Below are 10,583 nucleotides of genomic sequence, written 5' to 3' on the forward strand. Positions count from 1 at the left end.
ATATGGAGTGTTTTATATATATATATTTGAGTATATATATACACATACCCAAATATACATAAATTATATATATGAAATACATATTTTATATATACATACCCAAATATATAAATATAAAATACAGCCTATGAAAGTAAAGATGACTTCAAAAGCAATACCCCTTACAAAATAAGTACAAAAACAAACCAAAGAGAAACGTGTAAGCATATGTGGTGTGGAAAGACTCAGCTGTCTGAAACATTATATTTGAACATGATTATACAAACATATAAATGCACAGACATATGTATGCACACAAAAGATAAGAAGGATGGAATGATTATCTACTAAATCACAATGAAAATCAATCTCCTTATCTCTGAGATAAATTTTTTATCATAGTTAAATTCTAGACTAGATCAAGTGTTCTATTTTATGTTCTATACTGGAACATAAAATAATGCTACAAAACAACTACAGTGGGGATTCCTAGATGCATAAGAACATAAAAAGGAATCGTTCACTGTGTTCTAGGGCAGCCCTGCCAGTTCTAGTTGGAACTAGAGTAGCTGGTTTTCCATTGAGAATACGGATCTGGTCTGGACTGAACAGGAACAAATTGGAAATAACTAATTGTTAATATACAGATACCTCTTGTCTCTCCAAGTACACTATAAACAATTGAAAGGCAGGAACTCTTATCTTTTTTACCTTTTGATCCAATCACATAAATTATAGCAGTTAAAAACACAAGGCAGGTATATAAATATTCATTAAATGAGTAAGACTAGCATAGTATAAAAATGGGAAAGTGAAGACACCACAGATTCAAAGCATTTTAGAGCTAGAAGGGTACAAGGAGATTTAGTTTCGATTCTTTTTATAATGGAAGAAATTGAGGCATTTGAGTTAAATAGCTTGCCTAAGACAAAATACATCAATTTATAATTCAACTCTCATTTGATTTGGAGTTCTACTATACTATACTTCAATTCAAGAATGGAAGCAAAGAAAGCAATGCTCTGGGGAGACCTCTGTAACATGGGCTTTGACAAAGAAAACTAACAGGTAACTGGAAGATGTTAGACTGGTTGAAGAGTGGGGCAATTAACAGGCAAGAAAAAGAATGGATGACCAAAAATAAGAGAAAGGAGTAAAGTAGAAAAGGAAAAGAGTTGAACAAAGATATAAGAAAATAAAAAAGATGGCCAGGCATAAAAAAAAAATAATAACCAGTGTAGAAATGGGAAAAAGTGAGAAATGATTACAGAGGAATGGGGAAATGGTATTTGGAGAATTTTTTTAGAATCCTCACCTGCCCATCTGCTTATTGATTTTACACAGAGAGGAAGGGAGAGACAAACATAAACATTAAATGGATGCCTCCCATGCACACCCCAACAGGGAATCAAATCTGCAACCTAGGTATGTGCTCTGACCAAGAATTGAACCCACAGCCTTTTGGTATACTAGACAATGCTCCAAACAACTAAGCCACCCGGCCATGGCTGTATCTGGAGAATTTTTAATGCTATTTACATTCTTTTAAAATAAAGAAACTATGAGATTTACCATTCCTACGCAATGAAATCAGAGTCCCTATAAACTAACATTAACAACAAAAATTAATTACCAGTCTTATAGTAAAAACCTGTTCATATTCAACACTGTATACAAAATGCAAATACACAGTGCTCACCAGTCTAGAGTGAAAAGGAAGTCTGATTTTAAATTTTCTCTCTTGCATCACCTTTTTTTTACTTAACTTCCCATATGTATACCACTCACACATAGCAACGTTCTTACTTCCTCTTTGAATCATCATAAAGCATTTGTTCTGGTATCTGAAACGAATTGCTACTTCTGCTAAAATCGTCCCAAAGCTTTCTCTCAAACACAAAATATCTGGTTTTTCTTCTGTATTTTACAGTCATATATATATATATAAGATTCGAAGAGTATTCATGAGGTAATTAAAAAATATATTTATACAAGATGAGTAATCTAAAATTCAGCTATACTAATATATAATAAAAATGAGATACGCTGGTTAAAAATATCACCTTTTCCAAAAAGTAGATATACAAGATTTATAGTTCTGTCATTTGATTAATGCTTAAAATTTCAATTTCTTAATTTCACCACCTATTTAAAGATACTTTACACCTTCTTAAAAACCCCTTGGTGGTGGAGACAAAATGCAGACAACTGTAACTGAACAACAATAAATTAAAAAAAAAAAAACCTTTCCATTTTCCCCAACAAACTGTAACAAAGAACGAATTTATTTGTTAATAAGCACCCGAAAAGGACTTTGAGAATTAATAATTGAACACAACTTTGAGAACTGTTATTCTTCCAGTTAATGACTGATATAATTTTAAGCATATTGTATTGATTATGCTATTATAGTTCTCCCATTTTTTTCACCCTTTTTATCCTCTATGCCTTGCATCCCCTACCTCTAGCATTCCCTCCCTGCACATTGAGTTTCATGTCCATGGGTTGTACACATAACCTCTTGGGCTTCTCCATTTCCCATGCTATTCTTATCCTCCCTGTGTATTTTATGCCTACAAATTATGCTTATTCCCTGTACCTTTTCCACCATTCTACACCCTCCCCCTCCCCACTGTTAACCCTCCAAATGATCTCCATTTCTGGGATTCTGTTCCTGTTCTAGTTGTTTGCTTACTTTGTTTTTGTCTTTGTCTTTTTTAGGTTCAGTTGTTGACAGCTGTGAGTCTCATTATACTGTTCATAGTTTTGATCATCTTTTTCTTAGATAAGTCCCTTTGACATTTTATATAATGAGAGCTTGGTGATGATGAACTCCTTTAACTTGACCTTATCTGGGAAGCACTTTCTCTGCCCTTCCATTCTAAATGATAACTTTGCTGGATAGAGTAATCTTGGATGTAGGTCCTTGCCTTTCATGAGTTTGAATACTTCTTTCTAGCTCCCTTCTTCCTTTCAAGGTTTCTTTTAAGAAATCAGCTGACAGTCTTATGGGCGCTCCTTTGTAGGCAACTCCTTTTCTCTTGCTGCTTTTAAGATTCTCTCCTTATTTTTAATCTTGGGTAATTTAATTATAATGTATCTTGGTAATTTAATTATGATGTTCCTCCTTAGGATCAACTTCTTGGGGACTCTCTGAGCTTCTTGGACTCGCATGTCTATTTCCTTTGACAGATTCGGGAAGTTTTCCTTCCTTATTTTTTTCAAATAAGTTTTCAATTTCTTGCTTTTCCTCTTCTCCTTTTGGCACCCTTATGATTTGGATATGGGAATGTTTAAAGTTGCCCCAGAGGTTCCTCAGCCTCTCCTCATTTTTTTGAATTCTTGTTTCTTCATTCTGTTCTGGTTGAATGTTTCTTTCTTCCTTCTGTCCAAATCATTGATTTGAGTCTTGGTTTCCCTCCCTTCACTGCTGGTCCCCTGTATATTTTTCTTTATTTCACTTTGTATAGCCTTTACTTCTTCCTTTATTTTGCGGTTGTATTCAATCATTTCTCTGAGCATCCTGATTACCTGTGTTTTGATCTCTGTATAAGAGAACTTTGGCTATCTCCTTATTGCTTAGTTATTTTCCTGGAGTTTTGATGTGTTCTTTCATTTGGGCCATATTTCTTTGTTTCAGCACACTTGTTACATTGTAAGGGGCAGAGCCTTAGGTACTCACCAGGGCAAAGCAACCCACTTCACTGCTTTGTGGTACTGTATGTGGGGGAGGGGTCAGAGAGGGAACAATGTCACTTGCTTTACTCCCACTCTACTTCCAGTCACTTCCCCCACTACCCACAAGCAAATTGGGCCCTTCTGATGCTGATTCCCAGGTGGGTGGGTTTGTGTACATTCTGAGATTGCGTGTACCCCTCCAAAGGACTCTCCCGTGAGTCTGGGAGTTTCTACCACCAACACAACCCCCACAGATTTTTATAGCCAGAGGTTTTGAGGCTTTATTTCCCTGTGCTGGAACCCTGGGTTGCGTGGTCTGTCTCACTTCCCAGTTCCTCCTGGGTTACCCACACATGAATGTGGGACCACGGGTCCACCAGCCACTGCCTTCCTGCACACCCTCTCTGCCCTGGCTGCCCATTTCTGCCTCTCCTACCAGCCTGGATGAATGTTTCTTCTTTAACTCCTTGGTTGTTGGACTTTCATACAATCCTGTTTTCTGGCAGTTTGGGTTGTTTTTGTTGTTGTTGTTGTTGTTGTTGTTGTTGTTTTTAAATTGGTTGTTATCCTTCTTTTGATTGTTCAGGGAAGTGAAGGGCATCTACCTATGCCTATATCTTGGCTGGAATCTCTGGGGTTACCCAACTTTTTTAGCTTTAGTACTCACTAGATGATCAAAGACTATAAACAAACAGTTCATACACAAGGAAACCCAAATATTAACATGCTTGGAAGAATTGTTAGCCTTGCAAATAATTTTAAATAGTAAAATTTGAGGTACTTCATCATATCCAGTAAATTAACAAATATAAATAATAAATTCATTAAACCTAATGCTGGTTAGTGGTGATGTAAGAAAAATAAACACACTTAAAAACTGTTAATGACACTGTGAATTTACTGGAACAATTTTTGTTACTTTAGAACAATTTTTCTAAAAAGTAATTCAGTAATTACTTAAAACCAATTATACTCTTATCAACAACATATTCATCAGAAAGAATATATATTTTTAAAATCAAACTGTTGCTTTAGATTATTTATAACTGTACCCTCTTTAAAAGTTCATAGAATTTTAGAGTAGAAAAGGGCCTTAAAAAATCTTTTGGTTCAATCTTATCATTTTGTTGATGAGTAAATTCAAGCACAGAAAGGCAAATATGAGTTGCCCAGACCAAAGTAGCACACAGTCCACCAGTAGAAGAGTGGGCCTGAAACTCCTCATTTCAGAACTCTGGCTACTATACCATGTACAATGTTCCACAGAAGTCTGAAACAATAACCCAGAGGTCAGCTAATTAGCTTAGTGAAGCTAGATGACACATTGCTCTTTCTAAACCTTCTGATGGGCCCTGGCTGATGTAGCTCAGTGGATTGAGTGCGGGCTGCGAACCAAAATGTCACAGGTTCGATTCCCAGTCAGGGAACATGCCTGGGTTATGGGCCAGGTCCCCAAATGGGGGGGTGTGAGAGGCAACCACATACTGATGTTTCTCTCTCTTTCTCCCTCCCTTCCCTTCTCTAAAAATAAATAAAATCTTTAAAAAAATGAAATCAAGTTTCTTAAAATAAATAAATAAATAAATAAATACATAAACCTTCTGAATGTCAGGACTCACCCTAGACAAAGCATACAAAACATCTATTCTTTAAACTCCCATAAGCTACTTTTAGCAATCAAACCAACCTCTGTGATGTTCCCCTTTTTTATATTCCCCTCCAAAAATGTGTTAATTCCGCTAACTCCTACTCACTTTTAAATTTACATCACCAACCATGACTCTTTTGAGATCCAAAAGCCTAATTGATAACTCTATTTTATACTGAATAGTCAAAACAGAACTATTTCTTTGGCAAATTTCCATCTTTAGACCTAAACCCATTTATCTGCTACATGCACACTTACACTCTAAAAATTCACCAGGAAGGGCATAAATTTGAACCTGGGATTTTTGCCTGTATATATTATCAATCAAGGTAGTTGATATTCTCAAGGGTATATGGGCTCCAGGAAAGAAAAAAATAAACACTGCAGGAGTGCAAGCAAAGGGGTAGGGAAAAAAAGTCCATGAACAGAGCCAGAGCAAACAGAATTTATAGTCCACACAGAACATGTTGCTTAAATAAGCATAACAAACATCCCCAGAAAACTAAAATAAGATACCAGGAAAGTAATAAGGAGTCATGAAGAACCAATAAGAGATCTTGGGTATTAAAAATATAATAACTGAACATTTTTTCTTTATTTTTAAAGATTTTATTTATTTACTTTTATAGAGAGGGGGAGGGGATAGAAAGAAAGAGGGAGAAACATCAATTGGTTGCCTCTCCCATGTGCCCCAACGAGGGACCCAACCTGCAGCCCAGGCATGTGCCCTGACTGGGAATTGAACCAGCGACCTTTTGCTTTGTGGGACGATGCCCAACCCAATGAGCTACATCAATAAGGGCAATAATGGATAATTTTAAAACAAGTAGGTTAAATGACAAAATGAATGTCATTAAAAATAAAATGAAGTAGATGATCAGGATGAGATTTTAAGACGGTATAAAGAAACTGAAAATATATATATTCTAAAAATAGTTTTAAAATACGGAGGCTTAAGAGAATGAGAATACCACACACAGATTGAGAAGAAACAGTATTTGCAAAAACACATATCTGAGATAGGACTGTTATCCAAAATACAGTGTGGGGCAAAAGTAGGTTTACAGTTGTTCATGTGGAAAATAAGACAATAATTAATAAATAATAGAAAAATAAACTCTGTGTTTTGTGTACTCACAACTATAAACCTACTTTTTCCCCATCCTGTGTATGGAGTTCTAGAAAGGGCAAAACTATGGAGACAGTAAAAAGATCAAAGGTTGCCAGTGGTTAGGGAGGAGAGATAAATAGGATAAACACAAAGGATTTTTAGGGCAGTGAAACTATTCTGTATAATAGTGTAATGGCGGATAAGTACCTTTACACATTTGTCAAAACTCACAGAACACAGAACACCAGAGAATCATCCCTAATGGAAACTATGAACTTTGGATGATAATACTGTATCAATGTAGGTTCATGGACTGTAACAAATGTACCACCTCAGTGGGGGATGCTGATTGTGAGAGAGGCTGTTCTGTCTCGGGCAGGAGTATATGAGAACTCTGTGTACTTTGTGCTTAATTTTCCTGTGTGTCTAAAACTGCTCTAAAAAATGTACTTAAAAGGAAAAAAACAAAAAGTAGCTCTGAAACCTCCACAAATATGGAAGCTAGAAAAATTAGAGTCAACATCTAAATAATAGAACTTTCAGAAGATGAGGAAAAAAACAAGTGGAGATTAAGAAATACTTGAGAAATAATCAACAATAATTTCTAAGAATTCAAATAATTTTATTTAAAATGTAATAATGAGGTATTTTAAAAATAAGAACTTTGCTGATTTTGCTTATCTTTTGCTTATTTTATGGTTTGGAATTGATTTTGTTTTAGATTAGAGAATGGCACCATAATAACCTCAACGCTTGGTTAGAGGCAGAAAAGTACAATTCTGATTGTCTCATTCATTGATCTAATAAATATTTATCAACTGTTTTTTGAGAAGTACATGTGTGTGGGGGGCGGGGGTTGTTTGTTTGTTCTCTACTAACATCTGAACTCCCTTCCTACATTTCAAGCATCTGCCACTATGCATATTCTGGATGGATGCTGGCTTGGCCTTAGAGTTAACCATGGGAGCCAAAAAGACCAGATACTTGCTTCCCAGTTTAGGGACCAGGCACATAGGCTAGTCAATTAGACGCTTTCATACAGAATCTGAAATAGACCTAAAGTTTCAAAGACAATTCATTCTTACGACAGTGACATACAGGACCCATGTCGGTGTTCCAATAATGGCATCCAGTGACCTACAGAGGAGTAATAGTATTTGAAACAGGAAAGGGATAGTTCTGTGGCCTAGCTTTGGTTTTGGTCTACTACTGGGGATGGCTGGTTGGTTTATTTCCTATTTGTTCTCACAATCTGGTTCTTTACAGTCTTCCAACTCATTCCTGTAGCTGACTAATATCCTTCCAATAAATTCCTTTATGTTTGCATCCCAAAATCTTGAAACAGTAACCCTACCATGTGTCAGGCACTACACCAGGAACTGGAAACACAATGACAAATAAGATATGGCCCTGCCTTACAGGAGTAAAATGGAGAACGCAGATAAGTAAATAAGCAGTTATAATAAATGGTAAGTGTATATAATGTGAGTGGTCATAGAAAACACAAGAAGGACACAGAGTTTAGGCTTGAGGAGTCAGAAAAGAAAAAGATACTATCTAAATCCTGAAATATGAGTGGAATAATAGAGGAGAGATGGAAGGGTGTTTCAAACAAAAGGACCAACAAGTAAAAGGTCTATAACCTTTTCTCTTCTATGTTAATTACCTCCGTCTTACACAGAATATCAAAAGCATATTTGAAGCACAAAAGTGACAAAAAGCAGACTGACAGGTTTGTAGAAGGGGATGAGAAACAGTCACAATTTGTGACCTGAGAAACAAGGTGGTATTTTTGAGCTTACTATATGAAAACGAACCCCATGAACGAAACATACATACCCACATATACCCACCACCATTACCACTGCAGCTACAAAGCTGGCCACAACTGCCTCCTTTTTCTCTCCCCTCACCTACCTCAGTCACTTCTCAGAACAGTCAACTATGGAGCTCTGGGTTTTGGGGATTTTTTTTTCATTTGGTTGGTTGGTTATTTGTCATGGGGGTGTTGTAGGAATCACGAATGAGTGGATAAAGAAATTGAAAAGTAAGGGTGTTAATCAACTGATCAGAGTAGTGAATTATGACAATTGCTTACACTAGTTTTCCTTAAAGACAGGTACCATTTTATAGGAGAAAAAACTACTGATATAAAATAATATTTTACAAAGTTGTGTGTATGTATGCTCTTTCCTCTAAAATTATAAAATTTCACTATTGATATAGGTCATTTCTAGAAATTTATATGCTAAAATTACATTAGGCTTACACTATGTACTATTTTCATTGTTTTATAAAAACGTGGATCTTCAAAAGTTTTGTAAGTTCCAGCATTTTCCATCACCCACTTATGAAGGTCTATGCTTGAACAGGAAAAATCACCATAAAAGTAAACCAACAATCAACCAACCAACCACTATTTGAAAAATGTCATAAAAGAGATGGAAAGGAAATGATTGGTGACAACTCATTCTCAAAAATGACATCTAAGTTAAAGAACAAAATTAGTTAAGCAGTCTAAAATCTACGACCCTCCTTTGAAAAAAGGTAGTGTGTACTATAATGTGAAGGACAGATAATGAAAAAATAAGTTTTCATTTCAGTTTCATTAAATTAAATGGTGAAAAATTTACCTCAGCCATACCAAACTCTCCACCACCTTTGCAAATTGTTCTGTGGGCGCCCCGTGTAATACTTGAGACCTACTCTTTGAGGCCTTGCCTAACCTCTTTCCCCAGAATAGACTGTCATTCTCGTGTCTTACACTTCAACAGTATCCTATACATATTTGTATTATGATTATCACACTAATACTATACTCATTTCTGTGAACATCTACTCTCTGAAGCTAGATTAGGAATTCTTTGAGAGTAGGCAATGTTACATTTCCAGCTTTGTCAATATTGGTTTTAGCACAGTACCTAGCAGAGTAAATGCTAGCAGTCAGTAAATGCTTCTTTTTTTAATCTCTTTTTTTTAAATTTATTTTTAGAAAGGGAAGGGAGGGAGAAAGAGAGAGAGAGAGAGAAACATCAATATGTGGTTGCTGGGGGCCGTGGCCTGCCACCCAGGCATGTGGCCTGACTGGGAACTGAACCTGCGATGCTTTGGTTTGCAGCCTGTGCTCAATCCACTGAGCTATGCCAGCCAGGGCAGTAAATGCTTCTTGAATAGAGAATGACATAATGTATTGATAGTGATATTAACATAAGTTCATAAAATAGCATGACTCATACTTTAAATTCTGTATGTAGAAGCTAAAGAATCAACTCTACCAGTTTTTATTTGAAATGGGGAAACATTTTTACAACTTTCACAATAATCACCTATGGATTGGGGGTGAATCCACCTATGGATTGGGGGTGGATCGCGGGTATATATAAAAGCTAATGAGTGTTTTTTTTCCCCCCAAAATTGTAATTTTACTTCATATTATTTAGTATACCTTTGTAATAACCACCTTTTAGGATATTTATTTGGTTACATACCTCTCCCTCTGAGAGTTAGTTGTATGCACTGCATCTACTCTCCTACCATAGAAATGGAGCCAGAAATGTTCTAAGAGACCTTAGTTCCATTAGCCACAGGTGACAGAACAGGATAGACCCTTGCCTCAAATTGCATTTTCCCCAGGGGTTTAAAGGATCACAGAACCATGAGTCAACATACGAATTTAAGAGTTAGAGACTCGTCCAGCTTGCACAGTGGTAAAAGACAACATGCAGAGAGAGAAAAAGGAGGTGGGCAAATAGGGAGAAGCAGAGGGACCATGCTGCCCCAGGGTGGTGAAGAATTGCTGCCCGAGTTACCCATGAGTTTCCAGTTCCAGGTCCCCCTCCCCCTCCACGAAGCCTGGCTGTACTTCTCTCTTTAGTTGCATGAAACCCCCGGAACCCTTGCCATGAACATTAATTCCCTTTTTTTGAGTTAGTTTGAATGTGGTTTTTAGCACTTACAAACCAAAGAAATTTGATTTTAAAAACCTCAAAAATGAAAAGGTCATGTAGGAATAAAAAAATGTCTGTTAACCAAAGGAGGGGGGAAAAAAGCCTTGTTTTTAAAATGGCTGTTACACTGGTATCTTCAGGTATTCCCCAGCAAAAGAAAATGAAAAATACCACCCATAACAGGTTCAAACAACATCCGATATATCCAACTTCAGCATAG

Source organism: Phyllostomus discolor, chromosome 1, assembly GCF_004126475.2.
Source record: "Phyllostomus discolor isolate MPI-MPIP mPhyDis1 chromosome 1, mPhyDis1.pri.v3, whole genome shotgun sequence".
Taxonomy (NCBI): domain Eukaryota; kingdom Metazoa; phylum Chordata; class Mammalia; order Chiroptera; family Phyllostomidae; genus Phyllostomus; species Phyllostomus discolor.